The sequence below is a fragment of the Amblyomma maculatum genome, chromosome 1 (assembly GCF_055883805.1).
Source record: "Amblyomma maculatum isolate TAMU_Amacu chromosome 1, ASM5588380v1, whole genome shotgun sequence".
NCBI classification, from domain to species: Eukaryota; Metazoa; Arthropoda; class Arachnida; order Ixodida; family Ixodidae; genus Amblyomma; species Amblyomma maculatum.
Genome location: NC_139344.1, coordinates 247,121,738 through 247,143,585, shown reverse-complemented (window position 1 = coordinate 247,143,585; position 21,848 = coordinate 247,121,738).

The window sequence follows — 21,848 nt, the reverse complement described above, 5'->3', positions numbered from 1 at the left end:
TTTTTTTTAATGTGGGATATGTTACAAAGAAATTGTGGCATGCTACAAAATGACTGCTACATTTTGCATGTTATGAGAAAGTTCTATATATTGCTCGAAAGATCTCATTGAAAGCTTTCTAATGTTACGAGTTCTATATATGCACCCAAAACATTCTAAGTTATTGCCCACTCTGTGCCGTCTTCTGTAAAGCAACACTGTTCACTTCGAAGCAATGGTGCCATGATGAATGGGGAACCAATACTGAGGAGATCTGTACCCAGAGTGCATGCTACAGTAGTTCTTATATTTTGCCTATTCCACGGCGCAGCTGACACCAAGTTTACGAACTAGTGCACCCCACACCTTTCAGTTGACTGCAAGGCAACGCACATGTGCACGTCCCTTAGGCAGTCGTAAAGGCATGGGAAGATTTTTTATTGCTTGGGGGAGGGGGGGGGGGGGGGGAGGGGGGTGTTATAAGGCATTGTTTGGATGTTGTATAGGTATAGCGCACAGATTGTCGAGGTTCGTTGTAGGTGGATATGTGAAGGGGGGGGGAGGGGATTCTTTCATTATTTATTATATTTGAGAATTTATCTCAACTGAGTTGACCTATATTGGACATTCAGCACTGTATGTGTTGTGTCCCTCTTGCCCTGTTTGATTTTTGCTGTCTATATGAATTAGTATTAAGGACTTGTGTTATTCCTTCAGTCATTGTCCACTGTGTTGAAATAGTGCCCTTTCAGATGTCCTTAGCCTCTGGGAGAAAAAATGTACGCAGCAGCTACTTTTGACTATGGGGTAAAACCCCTGTAATTGGTTTTTGAGCTAAAAAAATTTCGATCGCAAAATAAGGTTGTATCTTTACGATGGATTCATAAAATCATAATTGCTTGCCCATACACAACTCTGTACCTCAAACAATCTGGAACTGCCATGTGAAACTTGTGGCCTACTGTATAACCATTTGGTATGAGTTGTTTTGGGTTTAAAATTACAACCCTTGATTGCAGTGTTGGTCTCTTCATGCAAGACTTGTAGTGATTTCATACAACTGGACAGTATTCAATAGTTTGCTTGTCAGGGTCTTTCACGAATGTGCAGAATTCATTTCTAGTTTGATCCTGTCCATGGGGGCTGCTAAAGGAGGTGAAATGGAAAAGGTTTAAAGGAGTACAGATTCCATATTTTTGGTGCATGTTTTGGTCTGGTTAATGGTGCATAAGGTTGGATCACCACACAGTATTTACGTACAACAGCTAAATAATTGTAATTGAATTTTTTCTTTGACCAGTTTTTGGTTTAGCAACCGAGCAATGGCTATGACATCATAGTTCCATATATGTCATGTGAGGCATGAAGAAAACATGGATTCACTGAATTGCTGCTGCTTCACTTATTATGATTCCACCTCTTGAAGGAGGCTGGTATTAGTTAATCAGAACGTCAAACAAGCGGTGTTAGTTTTTTTATCCTTGATGTGACCTATATGAAAGTTTGTTGTAGCCATCACTGGGATTAAACCAAAACAGATTAGACGAAATTCAATAATAAATTAATTTGCATTTGTAAACAAATACTTCATATTGAGCCATGTTTATTATCAAAAATCGCTACAAAGAGTAAAATGCAGCGAAAAAATTCGCTGCCTGTTCAAGTACTGAGATATACATACCTTAAAAAGCTTTAAGGCATTGAAATTGTTGTAGTATTGAATCTTATGGCACCTAAGCAGCTCAGGTTATTGTGCACAATTAAAAATAATTCATAGTTCTCCGCTACAGCATGATTTGTAGCTCAGAACATCACTTGGGCTTGCAAAAATTTATTGGCCAAAATATCAATCATATCTGCTGATCGCTGTGCTCATGAAGTATGGCTAACTTATCAAGTGCTCCAAATCGGCTTTCATTTCTTCTCCCGCAAGATATTTTAACAGTATACCTCGAAGTGAGCAACTCAAATCAAAGGGCACCAAACAACAGGACAGGGTACCTGGAAATGTACCTGGAACATCAGCGCAAGTTTTTTGAGAAAACGCGGGTAAACGACGGGAGTAACAACATTTTCTCTCTAGCCGTAGGTGAACTAGCGACGAGCATGAAATGTTCGATGCCATTTTAATGCTTTGTCACCATACCTCTCTTGTTGTGTTAAAGCCCTAAGGGGCACAACACGTGTTTTAATTATTTTCCACAAACACTTTGCATGAAATGACATTGCAACTGTTATCTGTGATTTCAGCTGTCTGTGCAACAGCAGGGTTCCTATATATGTGTTCTTTGTCCATTTATTGACATGCTTACTTCAGTTTTGTTGAATCTCCGTGCAGCAAGCTGTCCATTAAACTGACGTAACTCTTCATTTTGTGCTGTATCTTGCTTCACTTTGCTCTCAACAAGTAGTATATCTAGGGCCCTTATTGGCAAGGTTCCAAGTCTTCATTTCATTGCGCCAGTGTGCAAGTGGAAGTGAGTCTTGCATATAGTAGCTGGCAGTGTATGCAAAAAAAAAATATTGCTACAAGGGGCATACTGGAATGAGATTCACTTATTAAGGGCTGGTCAGAGTCCCATAAATGATTGGATTTTATTTTTGTACTTAGCAAATATATAGTGCCCTGCCTAGGTGGCATCACTGGCCAGGTAGGCACACTGCAGCACTTCGGTAGACTGCAAGGGCTTGCCTGAACATTGGAAGGTTTCAAAGAAAATCACGATTTTAATCTATTGTAGAGAAAAAAGAAAAAAAAAAACATTGCATGATTTCACAAACGTTTACTTGCAGTGTGAAAAATATTCCTCGTCAATGAGGACTGCTACTAAATGGTGAGGGCAGTCAATTTAATAAAAGCATCTGGGCAGTCCTAGTGGAAAGGTTTTGCAAAGTGGCCCTGAATAGCAAAACAAAAATGGAAGCAGTGCTATGTTATTGCCCCTGGGGTCACCAGCACTTGGTAATGAAAATTCTCTCACCACTGCGTTACTTATAAAATTCAGCAGTCAGGACATGGTCTAAAAGGGCCGTATTCAAAGTAGCTGTGCTTGTATTCATCTATGCACGTGGAGGGCAATGCCCTCGGCATGCGTCAGCATTTCTCCAACATTTTTGCTGAATGAAAGGAGGTGGGGGCAATGTGTTGTTCTCCAGAAAAGTTCTAATATTGTACAGTATTAGAGGAGGCGACCATCCCTTGCTAAATCTGTCCCTCTGGGGGAATTTTATGGTGGCAGCCAGGTTAGCGTGGCTAAACAATCTCGTTTAATTATGCATGCGCGTTCTACAGCGGGGTACAGTAGCTTTAAGAGCAGATATATATGGGTGTGTTCAGAACGGTAATCGAGGTCCGATGATAATTATTTGTCGACAATTGACAAAACTCTATTCTTGAGGACCATTTTTGTAATGTGCACATAATTGCAATCATAAACAAAACGCTTTGCAGCATGATAGTTTAAGGGGAATCTTATATTTCTTTATAGCAGCAGCATGAATGAGCCGAGATGACGAGCATTCTTGTTGACAGAGCCATGTAGCCCGGAAAAAAGGCAAGCCAACATGGAGCAAACTTGCCGTCCACCTAACCTGCAAAGCGTACGTAACCTCCAGTTTAGGTGGACGGCTGTTTTGCTCAGTGTTGGCTCACACACACACACACACACTTAGTAATGGAAAATTTGAGCGCAGCTCTTTTTCGTCGCAGAGAACTTGGTGTTTTCGCCGTCCGTGGCGTGAGCGAGAAACATGCATCCGTTATTTCAGCGAAAAGTCCACAGCACTTCCGGTTGGCAATATAAATATATATATATATATATATATATATATATATATATATATATATATATATATATATATATATATATATATATATGTATATATATATATATATATATTCCCAACCGGAAGTGCTGTGGACTTTTATATATATACAGTTACTAGGCTAGTACCAACAGTTGGGAATTAAGGCTTATTGGGAATAGTCACAGTGGCACCTTGCGGCCAATCGGAGAAATTTTGTGAAGGCGAATAATAGTGCAGCCATAGTGTTCTACATATTTATTAGCAGAGAATATCCAGAACCGCATAAGAAGTTCAGCAAGAGGGAGGAAGCAGCAGTTGCTTTCCAAACCCAGCCACACTTGAAGGGCGGCAAACGTAGGGCCTTCGGAGAACAGGCTACCTTAGCCTGGGTATAGGTAAAAACGTCCCAGGAAAAAAGGTCCCTCGGAAGATACGGCCCCGGAAAAAACATCCCCGGAAGAAACGCCCCTGAAAAAGCGTTAACTAAGAAAAAACGTCCCCCAAGGCAAAACGTTGCCCTAAACATGACTGCATGAAAAAAAAAAAAAAAAAAAAAATCTGCCATTCTTTCTTGGCTTTGAGTAAAAAGTAATCATCATTTGGAACCAGCGTTCTCTGCGCGCCCGAAATGTCTACAAGGACTGCGTAAAAGCATGGTGAAAGAGCCATCTGACTCTTTATACGTTGCGTGGTTCCGAACTCCGCAGCTTGTTAAGCAATCATAGGACAGGTCTAATCAGCTGAGAAAGGTACAAGCGAATCGGCGAGTGGTAGTCTCGTGGAACCGCCCAAAGCAGATGTCATTATAATTACATCCCAGACTTTCTGATTACGAGGTTCAATCGCCATTCTGATGATGGTGTAGAATGATAAGGGTGATGATGATGCAAGCAGGACTAGGCTTAACAGGCCGTGCACCATGGCCACCCTAAATAATCGCTCCAAGCTTCTGGCCCGGAAAAGCCGGTGGTCAGCTCGCCTTTCCCCAGCAAAGCGAAGACGATGCGGTGTACTGTATTACCGCGCTGCCATCATTTTTTTTTTTTTTTATGAATGCCCGCATCAGTTCGATGTTCGTGGTCAATTCCAAGCCGACAGGTGAAACTGCTGTAATAAAGTTAACATGCATCATTCGTCATTGCAGTTCGCCACGGGGAAACGCAGTCTACGTAAGACTTCAATACCCGTTCGGGGACATTTTTTTCTACTTCGCAAATAGGGACATTTTTTCCGGGGACGCTTCTTCCGGGACGATATTTTCTGGGGACATTTTTCCGGGGCCGTTTTTACCGGATCCCCCTTAGCCCATATGATGTGGGCATGCGCCCAATCCACAACTTTAGTGAATAGTAAGGAGTCGGGAGGTTTTGATACGCAGCCAGGACCTCAAGGAGCAAAAAAAAAAAAAAAAAAAAAAATACTATCAGACAAGCCTTCAAAGCCGCCAGGTTCCAAGAGATCTCGGTAGTCTGATAAGGACGGGATGGCGAGGGAGCCCTCCTGGTAATCTGTTATAATAGTTTTTCTATGCTATTCTATAGCGGCTGCTATGGCGCGGTCCCCACGGCTTCCGGTAGAGCAGCGAGAGCTGGCAGCATATCGATATTTTATGGAAACGAATGACAGCGCAAGGAAACGTGCTATACTTTTCGGTCTGTGGCGCAATGTAGTGTCGCTGCGTTTTTGAACGTGAAAAAGGATAGCTCGCATTCATTTGTTTTGGATTTTTTTTTTTTCATTACTCTAGTGGCTAATTTTCTATTTGCCAGCAAAATTTTTGGGGCACACTTAAAGGCCCACTGTCCAGCCTCCGGTCGAAAATATTTTCTTCCCCGGTGACTGTGAGACTTCGCCCCTAGAACGCAAGGCCGCAAAATGTTTTTGAAAAGAGTAACTAATAACGCAGTTACAGCCACCGCAATCACCCGATTCTATCATGCCTCTTCTCCTTCCGTTCCCTCGCAAAGGCTTTTCACTCTCTTGCCCGAGGTCGTCTAGCCTCTGCAATACAAATTCCCCTTCCTCCTCCGCGTTTGGCGGGAGGTGGGGCTTGGCTTTTCGCGAGCGCGAAAAAAAAAAAAAAAAAAAACGGTCGAGGGAGCGCGCGCCGCTGGATTCAGTCTGGTCGTGGCGAGGGAAAAGCGCGCTGCGAGCGGTAGACACCCATCCTTCTCCCGTCAGTCAGCGAGACGGACCAATGGACATCGTTCACGATACGTACGTCATTGCTGTGGCCCGTCGGGCCAGCGCAGGAAACGGGGAAGCTGGCTTCCCAGAGGAGAGCATGAGAGAGCTTTGAATTGTATTTCCGATGCTTTGCGGCGCGCGTGTCACTGTAGCATTTTGCACAGACTATCTCCGGTACCTGATCGAAACACTGGGCTCCTTTGCTTAAAAGGGCCTTCCCTGGACAATGGCCCTTTAAGCTTCGATTTTAAGAGCAGGATAAGATAGCGGTAAAGGGCCCGTCATGATCATTACGCTGCAGTTCATCAAACTGTCGAAGACGTCAGTGAGGGCCAGTTCGCACTTGCGACTCGGGGGGGGGGGGGGGGGGGGGGGGGGGGGGGGGGTCGCGCGTCCGTTTTGGTCGGAAAGCGACTGTCGCAAATGGTCGCATCGGTCGAAAAGCGACAGTCGCTGGCCGTTCGGGCACTGCTCGATTTCCAGCCGCGCGACTGCTAGTTGCAAACCGTTAAACCAATCAGCGGCTCAGCTGACGTGAACGTAAGTTAGCTTTACTCTATGTGGTGAACAGTCAAGGTAGACACGATGTGGAAAAAAACCCGCAAGTCGCATTCGCAAATGTGCACGTTGCTCTCTGGTCGCATGCGACTGCCGGTCGCGTACCCTTCGCGACTCGAAATAGTGTGAATAGACCTTTAAGGCCCATTCACACTTGCGACTCGCGGAAGTCACGCGACCGTTTTGGTCGAAAAGCGACTGTCGCAAATGGTCGCATTGGTCGAAAAGCGACTGTCGCAGGCCGTTCGACCACTGCTCGATTTTTCTGCGTCGCAAACTGGTAACCAATCAGCGGGTCAGCTGAAGTCAACGCAAGATAACATACCGAAAACGACCCACAGGTCGCATTTGCAAGTGTGAGCATCGGTCGCGCTGCGCGTGGCCATGGGAGGTCATTTCCCGAGGCTGAGCAAAATATTGTGTCCCAGGTTGGCTTACGACACTTGAATAGGGCAGACGCGCGGCCGAGGCATCAGGCTGTGCGAGACATCTGTGTTCCGGATGACCATGGCGAGTTGCAGGAAGCCGTGCAGAATCTTGCGCGTCTCGTTGGCCGGTACAAACTGTGATAGGGTGGCTGCCTAGGCCACCCTGGAGCTTCTCACCGGTTGCGCCGACGCCGCTCAAGCCAGAAACAAGGCTACGCTTTAAAAGGGACAGAGCGTCTGTGCTACAAGGTTTATATCGTCTTTTTGATATTTTTAGGAGAAACCTTGACGAGTCCCTTCTGCTCGCGATAGCCCGTCGCCTTGTTCTTCGTTTCGCTTCCCGTTCACAGTTCTCGGACAAAACAGAACGAATGTGGTACGCAGGGCAGGCATGGTAAGCGGCAGGGTAAAGCTCACTTGAATACCTTCTTCATGGCTGCCTCCATTTACGACTTGGGCGTAACGTAACGCGCAGTACGCCCCGCGGCCCTGTACGTGACTGCGCGTCTCTATTGGGCTCGCGGAGTGACTGGTGAACTACTGGCATGCTCAATGTGCATATTTCATGAGACAGCACAGGCGATCCGTTTGGATGGTCGCCATACTCACGGAGCACTGCGCGGAGAAAATGTGACCCCCCGCGGTTTCGCTGAACCTTGGTCACGCGTGCCGTGCGGCTAAAAAGGATATTGGCACTCGTCCCAGACTGCCGCGTTTGCGTGCGATTATCTTGTAGTACAAGCGACTGCTATCTAATCATATGGCGAGTCAAGTTGCGTGGGTGAAAGTGCACGTCAAGGTCGGGAGCAGAGCGGACCGTTCGTGCCCTCTTCACGATACAGGGCCAGTGGGAAAAAGTCTTGCTGCGCAATGTCGCAACTTCCTGGAGGCGCGGCACTGCGTCGAAAGGGCGTCACGTGCGGTGAGCTCAAGCCGCAACGGTGCTGCTCCTGGGCTGTCGCAGTGTGGATAGTCGAGAGAGAGCACGTGGCATGTAGCCGCATCTGTGCTGCTGGCACTCGTGCCGTCGGCCACCGTCAGCTTGGCACTGTGGCCGGAGGCTGTGACCAGGGGGTTTCCCCGGGAATTGAAATTGGGGAGTAGGGTTCTATATATTAGTGGGCGCGGGGAGTGTGCGCTGAGAAGTGGTAATCATTACGATAGTCGCCAACGGTGAAAAATGTTAACAATTTAAGAAAAGGGGAGTGGGGAGGGGATCAGAAAAACAAGGTGTATTTAATGGACTTGTAAGGAAAATTGCTGGATTCGAATTACCTGTAAATCCGCCCTTCATATTGTAGCACATGCCATTTGCCAGATCTTTCAATTTCGTTGGGTGGAATTTTTTCTTACTGGCAATTAAGCTGCTAACGAAAGAGCATCCAAGATGAACCGTTCGCTTGAAATTATATATTTGCTTACGTACCCCAGTGCTCTCGTCTACGGATGCTCATTTTCATGCTGCTTTCAATTGGATTCACATATGCAGATGTTTCTTTTTTTTTTTTTTGTATGGTGTTCACAGCGTTTGCCGCGCTCTGGTCCAAAATATATGGCTAATATGGCATATTTATACCCTTCCCGGGAAATTTAGAAATTTTGCATAACGAAATTATGCTGAATTCCACGGGCTCAAAATGTACTTAGCCGAAATGGAATGCCTCCTCCAAAAGTGGCCTATAAAAATGCCTTTGGGCGAAATGTCACTTGTTTTCAAAGGGCCAACAACTTCCTTGAAGCGTTTGGACAAGAGGCCTCTGTCGGAGGAACTGCTGCTGGGCGCTTGGCAGGACAAGGGGAAGGGCGTTCAGGCAGTGCGTGCTCTTTGCCGTTTTTTGTGCGCCAGCGGACTTGATTCGCGCTTGTAAAGCAAGCTACTGTGTCTGTATATGTATTTCATATGCCTTCTCCCACATCGTCACCCATCATGACCTTCTTTCTTCTCTCCTTCCCCTTCCCCAGTGCAGAGTAGCAGGCCAGATTTGAATTATTCCGGCCAACCTCTCTGCCTTTTCCTTTCAATAAATCCATCTATCTATAACTCAAGAACCGAAGCGGTAACTGCATTTCAAAGGAGGCCATCCAGCCGAATGTCGGCAGATACTGTGACGTGTTTAATCTGGGCATTACTTGGTTGAACTAGCATCTACCAGCCCCCTGCGATGTCACGCTAGCAGGCACATGGATACAAGAGGCTCTTTCTTGTGCATCCTGTGTTCTGTTTAGTTTAGCGCGACATCTTTTAAAAGTGGTGACAAATCTTTGATCCAAAATTACCGCCCTATATCTATATTACCGGTATTCTCTAAAGGAATAGAGAAGTTACTGCATGATAGGGTCCTGTCATTTTTTAACAAGCATAATCTTCTTCTTGACTTTCAGCACGGTTTTAAAAAGAATCGATCTACAGAAACAGCGCTACTTGCCCAAAAAGAAATAATAATAGATACATTTCAAAATAAGCAGCTAGTTGCTGGCATTTGAATAGATTTCACAAAAGCGTTTGATTTATTAAGTCACAAAATTCTCTTACATAAAATGGAAACCTACGGACGTAATGGAATCGTACCTCTCCCATAGAACACAGTATGTAGACTTTAAAAGTTCCTTGTCTTCAGTAGAGAATATCTGCACAGGAGTTCCCCAGGGAAGCATATTGGGTCCGCTTTTATTTTTAATTTATCTAAATGATATTGTGCATTGTGAACCTAATAGTACATTTGTATCCTACGCCGATGATACTCAGTGTTCATCTCCGGGAAATCAGAAGATGATATTGAAGAAAAAGCAAGTAGAACAATTGATGCATTAAATACATGGGCAAAAGCAAATTTTCTGAAGATTAATCCTAAAAAGACCAAAATAGTGTTGTACTTTCCGAAAGGGAAGGTATTGTTTAGGCCACTCAATGTATGTTTAAACTGTGATCCTGTGGAGATAGTGGATTCTGTCAAAATCCTTGGTGTGCTATTTTCAAAGCACTTGACTTGGAATGATCATGTTGATTATATTAGATCTAAAGTATCCTCAGCTGTCGGAGTTATATCGCGCTTGCGCAAAATTCTTCCTGTCAAAATTAGGCTGTTGGTGTATAACTCTTTAGTGCTGTCTCTCTTACAATACTGTATTATAGTTTGGGGTACCACTGGTATCACGAACATGACCAAGTTGCACCTTCTCCACAAAAGAGCTGTGAGATGCATTGCTGGTGTTTCTTATTGTTCCCCTACGACTGACCTGTTTTTAAAATACGAAATCCTGCCAGTCTTCGCTTTACACGAATACAGACTTTTAATGAGATTCAATAGTGCTTCGCGGAGCAATGAAAATTACGTTGGTAGTTTGGCAGAACTTGCAAAAAACACCCATATTCCACAAACCAGAAATAAAGAAATGTGGTCAGTTCCTACACCTAGAGCATATTACTCAGAACAATCTATCTCTTACACACTGCCAGTGCTATTAAATAAATTAAACAAAGAAATGCTTGACCCTTTCCAGCATTCAGATACTGTTATTAGGAAATTTTTTTCTGAACAAGTTTGTGTGATGACGCTGCATGTATTTTTATGTTCGTACGTTTTGCTTCTTTTTCAAGGTGTGTTATCTTCTTTTGTGCTACTATAATGTATAGCGCAGAATTTATTGCCGCTTATCTGATGCAATGCCATTGTAAAAAAGGGGGCGGGACCTCTGTCAAGCTTTCGAGCTTTTAGTCCTGTCTCCTTCTCTAATACAGAGAAAATAAAAGGCTGATTGATTGATTGATTGATTGATTGATTGATCTCCACGATTAAGGCCCACAGATACTGTTCTTGCCTTGTTGACTACAATGTCATGTCAATTCGTCGACTTTATTGGTTAGCGGGCCTTATTTGAGACGCATTTGCCGCTTCGTTTTTCAACTTTATCCGATTATATTACCATTCTCTCGAATAAAAATGGCATTTATTGACAAATTCACTTAAGTTTTAAGCGTTCATGTTGGGGTCCGTCCGTCGCAGTGAATAATAAAACCGGGGACTTGATGAGCGGTGTTCAATCTCCATCTAGATGTATACTTTCATTTGACAACGACGTCAACTTCCTCACCGTAGAACTTGGCGCACATTTTTTCGGAGGTCAAGGTTTCAAAAATATCGGCGCGAATTTAACGGCACGTCAAAGCGCTATTCAATTATTGGGAGTTCATGTGTGCATGACGGGTGCCCGGCGCAGCGCCAAGCTCGTCTCATTCTGGTCAGACTTGTGGCATCTATGCGTTCTTATGGCGAGCGGCGCCGAGCGTGAATTGTAAAAAAAAAAAAAAGAAAAAAAAAAAAAAAAAAAGCGAGGTAGGGTAATCCAACGCTTTCTGATTATGGCGTTCAGATGTTGAGCACAAAGTTAAAGGCTTAATAACTTGTTAATGCGGCCACGTTTTGATACGTCCAAAGAAAGCAAGAAAAAAAAAAGTAAGCCGCGCATATACAGACACCAGTGCTCACTGAAAAATGGCTAAAATTGGCCCTTAGTTTTTCGCAGTGGCGACCATAGTAAAAACCGACGCACTGAACACCTGTTATCTAGGTGGGCGCCACACACCCGCCTGCAAACTGCACGCGGGTGTGTGGTTCCCCGGGCTGCTGCCGAGGCCAACGTGTTTGCCCCGGAAGGGTCTATTTTGCGCAGAAGCACGCTGGGAAGCTTAGTGCTAAAGGGGCACACACCCGCGTTCGCTTGTCGCATTCTTTTCGCCGGCTGGGGTCACCGGGGTGCAGGCCCGCGCCGCGAGCCCAGGTGGAAAGCGGCGAAGCGTCTGGCGCGGCGGCATTTAGCGCGCGCCTTCCGCGGAGGCCATGGGGGAAGGTCGCGCCGGCCTTGGCATTGAAATAGCCTGCTGTCGCAAGGACGCTTTCGGGTCACGTCAGCCGCGGCCCTGGACGCCGCTCCTTGCTGCCCCATAGGCGGCGCTCGGCGCGGAAGCGGACGCCCGCTTCCTTGTTGGAGCCGCCGGGTTCCGGGCCGCGAGGTGCCATTGCGTGGCTCAGGCGCTCAGGTGCCGCGCGCGCCGCATCTGCCGCATCGATCATCGAGCAGGCTGGTTTTGACTAGGACCCTGTTGATCGGCCCTCCATGATAGTGACGTAGTGCTGTTATGAGCGTTCAAATGGTGCTTTCAGAAGCGGACACTAGCGCGTCACTCGAACGTTAATTCACTTTGATTCAAGCGAATGCTTTAGCGGCGTTGCAACGAATTAGTACCTCCATATGTCGTCTTTATCCGTGCATACAGGAGTGACAGTCGCCCTCACATACGCTTTATAGTTAAGAGAAAAGAATCTGGAGCCCCGATTTACCTCGGTTATGTTTACAAGTTCCATTACGCATCAGCCGCCCTGTTATCGTAGTATACACGACTGCCCGGGACATAGCGTTGTGCGCAGTTGGCGCCGCCACCATTGTGTCAAGCCTTTTAAAACGCCGGCACACACGTGCTCAGAGTGCAATAGTGGCAGATGCCATCGTGATCTCGCTAGTGGCGTGCTGCTGCGGAGCAAGGATGTTTGTAACTGATAGCGGAGTGTGTGAAGCTTCTATACGAAGGCGTTTTGTGGATGCTGTGCTTTAAACATATTTCATTCTGCGCAAAATGTTCTGCTCTGGGCCTCTGTGCTCATTTTTGGCTCGCTCTTAGTCAATGGGCTGTGAGGGAGGGCGTTGTATTCACAGTGCTCTCGCTGCACTTTCAATACTACGGAAAACGTCTAGCGCTGCGGCTGTTGCTCGTCGTGGTCTATTTAGCAGCGCTGATACTTGCGGCAGTTTACGAGGAGACTTTAATTGGACGGTGGCGCTTTCAAATTGTCTGGCTGGTCAACAAGTGCACACCCGTGCCCTTGAGACGAAGGCACCCACCATTCGGTTGCTGTAAACATTTATCACTGCAGTTTGCGTCCCTTACGCGACCAACAGTATAGTCTCAAGGGTCAACCCTTCCACGTCACCTTGTTTCACACCTACACTGTCAGCTTACGCGCTGCCATATATTGCTGAAGCAGCGCCAAGCGTAAACATGTTAGCGCAGACGTCCCTAATATCAAATCCTTTCTAGCCTTATCACCGCGCCCAGCTATGTACTGTTTCTTTCGCTCCCGCCGCTGTTTTGTCACAGGTGCCTCAAATGCGACATCTTGACACCCTTTCCCTGTCGCTGCAGCAGCAGCCTTTCTGGCCGTTCTTGTCTCTGCACTCGCTTTTTGTTCGTTTGTTACGTCACTCCCTCCACATGGTACTACCTCTTTTGCTCCCGGAAGGTTGCCAGTGGCTCTCCCTCTGTTCACGCAGCCGGGCTGCCTTTCTCGTAAGCACGCCTTGGCGGCGAGCCGCAAGCAGCGCGGACTGCGTCTACGACGTCGGAGGCCACGTGTAACGTGACGTAAAATTCGGTCGGTCTTGCGCCGAGACGTCACGCGGGTACCGGTGCGTCGGGTGTGGAGGGGCTCAACTAGTGGTCCACCGTTGCTTGCACGCTTTCATTCTTAATGCGCTGCTTTTCCTCTACGCTGACGGGATATTACGCGCCTGGCCTCCTTGCGTAGGCGCCTTTAATCGGATGAGCTTTCTAATGCTTTGTATGAGCGTTCTCATTGATCCACTACCTATAGGGGTCCCAATTCTTCTGCCAGGTGGCACTCCAAGACCAAGCAGTCAGCGCCCTGATCGGCGGAAATTTCATACAGTTGGAATCAATGTGGCCGAAGCGCTTCGCTGTGTACCGGTTGCAACGCAGTTAAAAAAAAAAAATGCATAGTCCTGGAGGGTATTTTTGGTGCGCAAACCTCGCGAAAGGAAAGGAGAGCGATTGATATCCAATGTGTATAATGTGGAGCAAGCAGGAGAGCGATGTCTTCGTGCACGCGAAGTGTGTGTCGCAGGTGCACGATCTGATCACCTATACGGCGTGCATCTCGAGACAATTAGTTTACAATTTCTGAGGTTTTCCGACAGTAAAGAGACTTCCACTGCTAGTGGCATGGCGTCAGGTTCGGGTTTCTGCGCACGCGGCACCTATATAGTGTTAGATATGCTCGGCATCAGTGTTAGTCGGCTAACCTCACCTTTTCTGACGCATGCACATAGTTTCGGATTGCATTATATACTTTTATATACATATATGGCTCGCGAGTATGTAAGCGAGGTTCAACACGCTGCGACATTCTAGCTCGCACTTTCACGTGTGCGCGCGCTGAAACATTTCAGGTATATGGTCCCCTGGATACGATATGTGTCACTGAGTTCATAATAACGATTACGCGAGAACACGCCATAAGTTTAGACTGTTGTTTTATTTTTTTTTGTCCGCGCGTGTACACCTGTGCGCAGGTTGAGATAGGCACTTGGTGAAATTTATTTCTTAACTGTGTAATGTCGATTAAGTGCACTTGATGTTAAATTGTACATTTCTGTTGCAGCTCCAAACATTTCGTTGATTCGCGTAAAAACGATCGCTTTGTGCGAAGGCTTCGCATTGTTACTGAATGCTATTCTCACTTGCAAACAGGAATTTGAGCGACATATAAACTAAATCTCAAAAATAGTGCGCCATGGTAGCACTTATCAAAAAAAAAAAAAATAGCCTTAGCAAAAGCTTTTTTTGAAAATTAATAACAATGGATCGATGGTTAATTTACCCACCGTTATTAGCTATTCTTAAATAGCGGCCACTTGTACACAAGGCCACGTAAGTCAGCTGACGCTGCTGATTTCGCTATCGTGGTGCAATTAACAGGCAAAGCTAACTCTCTAACTACTGCCGAAAACTGTCGCCAGGTGTCTTCGTGAATTGGAAACCATAGCGGGAAACACGAGAAGCGATGCATACAAATCGCTTCAAACTTGTCGCCTCTTCGTCTGTGTTTCGTGTTCTTGCGCTGCTAATTTTCAATGCATCAATACAAGCTAGCTTAAATTTCATCATGTTAATTAAATACGGTATTCTCATATTTAACATTACTTTCTGAAACGCGCATTGCCTTCCGAACGCGCCGGGGTGGCGCAGTAGTTACGGCGCTCGACTACTGTGCCCAAGGAAGCGGGATCGAATCCCGGCCACGGCGACTGCGTTTCGATGGAGGCGAAACGGAGTGGCGTCCGTGTGCTGTGCGATGTCAGTGCACGTTAAAGAACCCCAGGAGGTCGAAATTTCCGGAGTCCTCCACTACGGCGTCTCTCATAGCCTGAGTCGCTTTGGGACGTTAAACCCCACAAACCAAACCAAACCAAGCTTGAAAAACAGCGATCGAGTCGGTTGTATAAGCAGCTATATATGCAAGATTTCGTCTTAGGAGGCCAGCTTTAGAATCAGTCTTAGAGGTACAACTTCGATTACTAGTACTGCTACATGATACGAATTAAACTGATGCTGCCGCAAAGGACGCACTTAACTGCTGATATGCGCGCTTACAGCGGCAAAATTTCACCGCAGTTCCCGGTTCTTCAAGTTGCACAAACTGCTATGGCACTCCACAACGCAGTAGAAATGCCTTCCTGCTTTCCACGAAGACGAAGGAGTTTCGCACTGCTCAACGCGTCGGCGCACGTGGCTTCACTGGATCCGTTGCCGGCTCTCTAAAACTTGGCCTCACTCCGATGCGCCGCTGCTGTACGTTGCACCTCCAAACTTGAGGCTCGGAGCCGTATAGCGACTTAGTTGCGGACAAATTATACGCTGTACACTCGGCGTGGCTGCGTTTCTCTGACATCAGCCGCGAGGTCTCATCACCCAGCATCACGAACATCAGTGCATGCAACTATGTATAGGCAGCAACGGGTCGGTTTGTTAAATTTCTTAACATTGGTAGCGAACAATGGCGTCAGGTGACATGCTGTGGCGGTTGCCATGGGCTCAGATATCTGGCCGACTCACGACCGCACGCTTGGCATTGATGAACTATAATGTTACCCGAAATGAAACGACAACGGTTGTACATATGGATCCTTGTGAGCGCAGTGTGGTTGTTTATTACATAGCTCAGAAGTGATCGTCAACGCATAAACCCCCGAAAGCTATGTTGGAAATTATGGCCAAGGGCGTATACAGGTTCTGGAGTTTTGAGAATTGGTACAACAAAAGTCCAGATGAGAAGGATGGATTGCATGGAGGTTTGAAAGGGTGTTTCAGAAGCGAGACTGCAGCAGTTACGACTACGGAGGAAGGGGCATTCAAAAATGAAATTAGTGGAAGTTGGTAGTATCCCTCGGTTTTCGTGTGTGTTAGGGCGTGGGATCATACGTCTGTAGTTTTAGTTCAGTGGAGCCGGAAATATGAGGCTGTTATCCATTCCTATAGAACACGCTTTTTCGACTGCAATAAGGTTTTTACGCATTAACTACTGCCAGTACTCTCCGTTTATGGTCTTCACGAAGGGTCGGTGCGACCTTTCAAAATCTATCTATCTTTTTTTTTTTTTTTTTTTTTCCTAGGCCCTATGGGCAAGTGCTAGTCACAGCCTCATTATTCGCAGTGGTGTAGAACTGAATTTCTAAAATCACATTGCCAGTTAACTGTGCATCATGACAACGATATGTTCTTTTTTTTGTTTGGACTGAACGTTAATTCATTGTTCTTAATTACCTTTTTCTTTCAGAATTTCAAACGATCGATTAATCTTTCTCTAGCATTAAGAATATACTGTCGTACAGCTTACAGCATCCTCAGACAAATTATTCCTAAATGATATTGAACCTGTAAACAGAGTACCTGTGGACAGATGCACGGCTAACTTGTTGACGAAATAAGTTTACTGTGACTTGTTCTATGTGAATGTCTGAAATGACGGTGTAAGTACTGCGAAATTATTAGATTAAGGTTCCTGAACAGGCGGTATAAAACAACTACACGGCTGATTTAGCGTGGCTAGGACAAAATGCGAATTAGGTGCGCCCAGTACTTTGGTTTTCATTTAGTGGTTTCGGTTCGCACGTACTCATTATACATAGAGAACTAATCTACCACATGATCTGAAGCAGCACCCGATCAAGCTGTCAAGCTCCGTTTTAATCGCTTTACATCACATGTGAATGTGATATTAAGATAAAAGGAGAATATACATGTAGTAGCAGCGGGGGAGCGGAAATTATGACGCCGGGCTCGTCAGAAGCAGATCGTAATTCTCCTTGTCTAGCGTGAGGATGATAGCGATGACAATAACGATGCAGTTTATGATAACGATAATAGTAGCGATGATGATGATAATGTTATTGATGATGGTAGTAGTGATGACGATCGGTTAGTGAAAACAGTCCTGTAAAGTGGCTTTCGTCATTTCCTCTTAACCATGTAGATTGAAGCGCAGTCCTGTAATTGTTTAGTGCTTTCGTTCTAAAACCGTGATCTTGAGATGATTCTGCGTCATGACAGTGTACATTTTCCCGACTGATTAGATTACTAGCGCCATTCTGTCGTGGATAAATTGAGTGAACAACTCGCACTGCTAGTTTATGTATACGATTTACTTCGAGTTCTTTTGATAGGGGCTCCATATTGTGTCGGCATATTCCAAGGTGGGTCGCATGACTGTTTTATGTGCGCTAAGTTTAGTATTGTAAGGCAAAAAGCCTTTCTTGCCCCATGAGCAAGTGTGATCAGCAAATGTGAGCAGTACTGTGTATTGAGCTTTGACGCACAACCCACCGTACCGCGGTGCGGACAAAAGTAAACGGAGCACGCTATTTCTTTCCAAAAATTTTCACGTGTTAAAACTGGGAGTATTGGTAGGTGCAGACTGGTAGTAGACGCCCGTGCGCTTTTACTTAGACAATACAGAAGCCGTGATTGTAATTTGAACGGAAAAGCATGCTCCGTTTACTTATGCCCCCACCTGTATTTTGCGGAACGCTATCGGCGTGTGTCGCGGATGCACCGCATTGTACCGCGTTGTGCACGTTCTTTTGCTTCGTCGCTTGATGCAAAGAAATCTGGTCGTAGATAGCTTTCTGCTCTTTTGGGAGCTCCGAAGACAGCGCATGCCGGGGTACATTGGAAGAGCTAGGGTACAAAGTGCCTGCTCCGCCTTAGTACGTTGTTAATGTGTTGAACACAAGTGAATGAGTCAATCACTCGATCCAGGAAAAAGAAGGGTAGGGGGGGGGGGGGGGGGGGGATAAGGAGATGTTTATGACAGTGTTACACGAGTACAGAGTGACAGTTGGGGCAGAGAGCGACGTCTGGCCATCCGAAGTTTGGGGTACAGTGGGACAGGCGGGTAGAATTTGTCGCCATGCATGCTCACTGCAACGCGTCATCAGCAAACTTTGCGTTTGCACAGTGCTTAGAGTGCCTGGTTGCCCGCGTCTGATGCACCCAGTTTTTGTTTTCTGCGGAAAATGCACCTCATTTCCTTCAGCCTTTAGAGTATACTTCATTTCAGAATCTCATATGGCGTCATCATATCTGAACCTTCTAATTCGCCATTGGTAATAATAACCCGTTAAATCGGTCTATACTAATTTCAAAGGTTAATTAGGGAATATGAAAATAGGACGATTTTCATTTTTTGTAAGCGACATCCGTCGCGGCTGAAAGTTTGTTTCTGAGAATATTTTCTTCCTATTTCAACCGTCCCTTGTCTCAGGAGTTTTTTGAAACTGTTTGTTGGTTTACCCAGTGTAATTGTTAGCGTTCCGTTAATTCATACGCGCCCTACTGGCGGAAGCCAGTTTAACGAACTTGAATGCCATATCGATGTGCATGTCACGCAAGTATGTATAAGTGATGAGCCCCGCGTTGAAATACGATATGTACAGTCACTTGTTTGCAGGTGCGTGTTACAGTCACTGTGAAATTGTAAACTGTGGCAATCAATATATATAAAAAAATGCTCTCTGTGAGGGACGTGTAGTGGAGGGCTTCGGATTAGTTAAAACCACTTGTGGCTCGTTAACGTGCGCCAACATTGCACAGCGCATCGACGCCTCTGCTTTCCGCCTCCGTCGAAACACAGCCGCAGCGTCCGGGATGGAACCCGTGTCCTCGGCTCAGTAGCCGGCGTCGAGTCACTGCGGTATAAATAGCTGTTACAGCCATGTCATTACACGCATTATGAGAACAACGCCATTATAGCAGATCATTACAGCCATTGTTTACATATCTTATATGTTCTAGTTTGAACACATAGACCAGGTAGCTTTAACCGCAGGGCCGGATTAAGAAAAGCGGGGTTCCTGGGATAAGTCGTTCAGATACTGCGACACGCCAAGTGCAGTGTATTGCAGGATGTGAAATGGCAGCTACCTTCCGTTTCGCTGCGGTCTCTAGCCCTGAACGTTATGATGCTGAAGAGGATGCGCGTGTCAATGAAAAAGGAGATGATGGGGAGTAAGGACCGAATAGCTATTCCGAGTCAGAATTTACGGTAACCGCCGATAACAGCGCCGTGCGTGCCCTTTTCCGTATCCATTCGTCCACGTCGTATCCCTGTGTCCACTAACAGCACTTGTAGGTACATGTTCTGCCTATTCAGCGACGAGGGAGACATAATTGCATAAGGGAAGCGTAACATACACGGCAAGAGAGCAGAGGAAAGGCGCGTCGTTCCTTGTTCGAGCAGCCAGACGCGCATTCGGGCTCTGTGCCGCGAGGATCGCGAGCGCGGGAAAATGGTTGGGCCCGTCACACGCAACAAGTTGCGGAGTGGTCTGGGCTGTCGCGTCCGGCGAAAAGGGAAAGGTCACGGCCCGAGGGTCCCCGCCGGTCCCGCTCGACGTCACGCCATCGATCAGGGCGCTCGACGACGGGGCGGGGGAGGGCGAAACTGTGTCACGGTCATGTCCGCGGAAGCAGCGGCTACTCTCCGGAATTCAATGCCACCGAGTTCGTTCTCGAGGGGCGCTCCCACGGTGACGAGAGCTTGAGCCGCCTAATTGCCAGCGAGCGGCGCCGGTGTGCGGTACTTCGATCGTCGGCGAGAGGGCGAAGGTGTCGTGCGCCGCCGCCGCGGGCTGGCTGGCGGCCGGCGTGCGTCACGCGAGCGCCTTGTTTATTTCCTATAAGGAAAGGAGGGGCGCCCTTCTGCGCCTTTCCGCCGCCCTTGGCGCTACCTCGGAAGTGGTCCTACTTGAAGATAGAATTTCCCGGCGAGATGGTATTGAAATCGTGGGCGCGCCTGGCCTGTGTCTGTAGGGAAAGTTTCCACTCGACTTATTTTCAGTATGTATGTCTTAAGGCGCAGTTGCGCTATTACGCCGTATGCCGGTTGCCGGCTCGCGCCCGCACGTACAGTGCATCTCAATGAATCATCACGCTTTTTGTCGGCTGTCTCGTTCCTACTTTTTCACTTTCTCATCGCGGTTGTAGACAGACGTTGGAAAGCCATATTGAGCCAGGGCCCAGGCGCCCCTCTGACATGTGGCGCCCATGCAGGGGTTGTGACGTACTCTCTGCCGCAATGCGATTCCCTCAAGCCTTCTTGCATTAACTGCAGCAGATAGCTCCGTTATTTTCTCGCATGCGATATGTCTTCCATATGTGGCTTGTCCGCTGCTCTGTACTCACAGGGTGTGCGTTTACACGTCCTCTGTTGAAGGCGGAAATGCCAGAAAGGTGACCTCTACCGACGCGCGAGGAACTAATATAGCCAGCGCGGCCGACTCTCGAACGTTGGTGTGGGAGACGCTCGAATCCGCCGCACCGTCCGTGTGGCGCCTGGCTCCTCCGCATAAGGCAGCGCTATCTCTTACGCAAAAGTGACCTTCTAGACGCGCGTTTTAGCTGCGCGCCGAGTAGTCATTTTGTCATCGCCTGGGTGACGTTCCCGTCCCCTAGTTTTTCCTAGTGGCGCCCTTGGTTCTTGCTTGCCCCGCGTGCGCACCGAGCCCCCGCAGCGGCATCCGCGCCTCGTTTGTTCACCAGTTACCGTTATATGCAGCGCCGAGCAGCGAACGCATAATGCGGCCCGCTAAGTTGGGCGGTCGACAAAACGTCCCCCTTCCTCTCCGCGCCCCTTGCGACATAACTTGGAAGCCTCGAAGGCCACGAGGTGTATCGTCTTGCTCGGCGCTTTCGCTCCTCTGGCGTTCCCCTCCCCCCCTTCTGTTCACCCTTTCTCCCCTTAACTAGCTGTCTCTTGCGGCTGAATCGCCGAGACCTTCAAGGTCGCCGTAGTAACTTGGCGCTGCCAAAACCTTGAGCGACACGCCGAGAGGAACAAACGGAGAAAAAAATAATGTGCGCGTGATCTATGGTGACGTCGCGGCCACGTCTATTGGAACCGGAGCAGCGCGGAGTTCGGCTGTTGCTAAGTGCGAGCCTTGTTTCGCGACCGAATAGTCGAGCATGGCCGCGTGTTCGGAGCTATAAAATCTAAACGAGCTGATTCATGCTGCGACGTTCCGAATTCGCACTGGTCGCAGCGACGAAAGCGAACACCTTGAAACAAATCATCAAAAAAATAGTAAAGTGTGGTTTCCGATGGGTCGGACTTCACCATGAAATTTGGGCGAAGTACATAATCCATGGTCTTCGGCGCAACTATAGCTTATTAACCCTGACATTCCAGACAACTTACCTTCGGTCACTGGATTGCTCACGGCATGCAGATTCCCGCAATTGATGTAGAGAATAGGAAAGGTGCTGAGGAAGACAGGCTCTAATACGATAAAAAGAAACAAAAAAGATCGCTCTGTTTGATTTTAGCTTCCAGCTCGCGCCCCCTTGCCGCCATGATGAGCGCTTGCCAAGTTGGAGAGCGCTTGCTGCCACTCAAGACGCGCAGTTCTAGTGGCACCTTGACTTTCTGCTATACTCCTTGATACCACGTGGTGTAAGTGCGCGACAGAATTGGACCACAGTGCGAAAAATAAAACGAATATAACTGACAGTGCTGTGTCTACAGGATAAACGGGACTAGG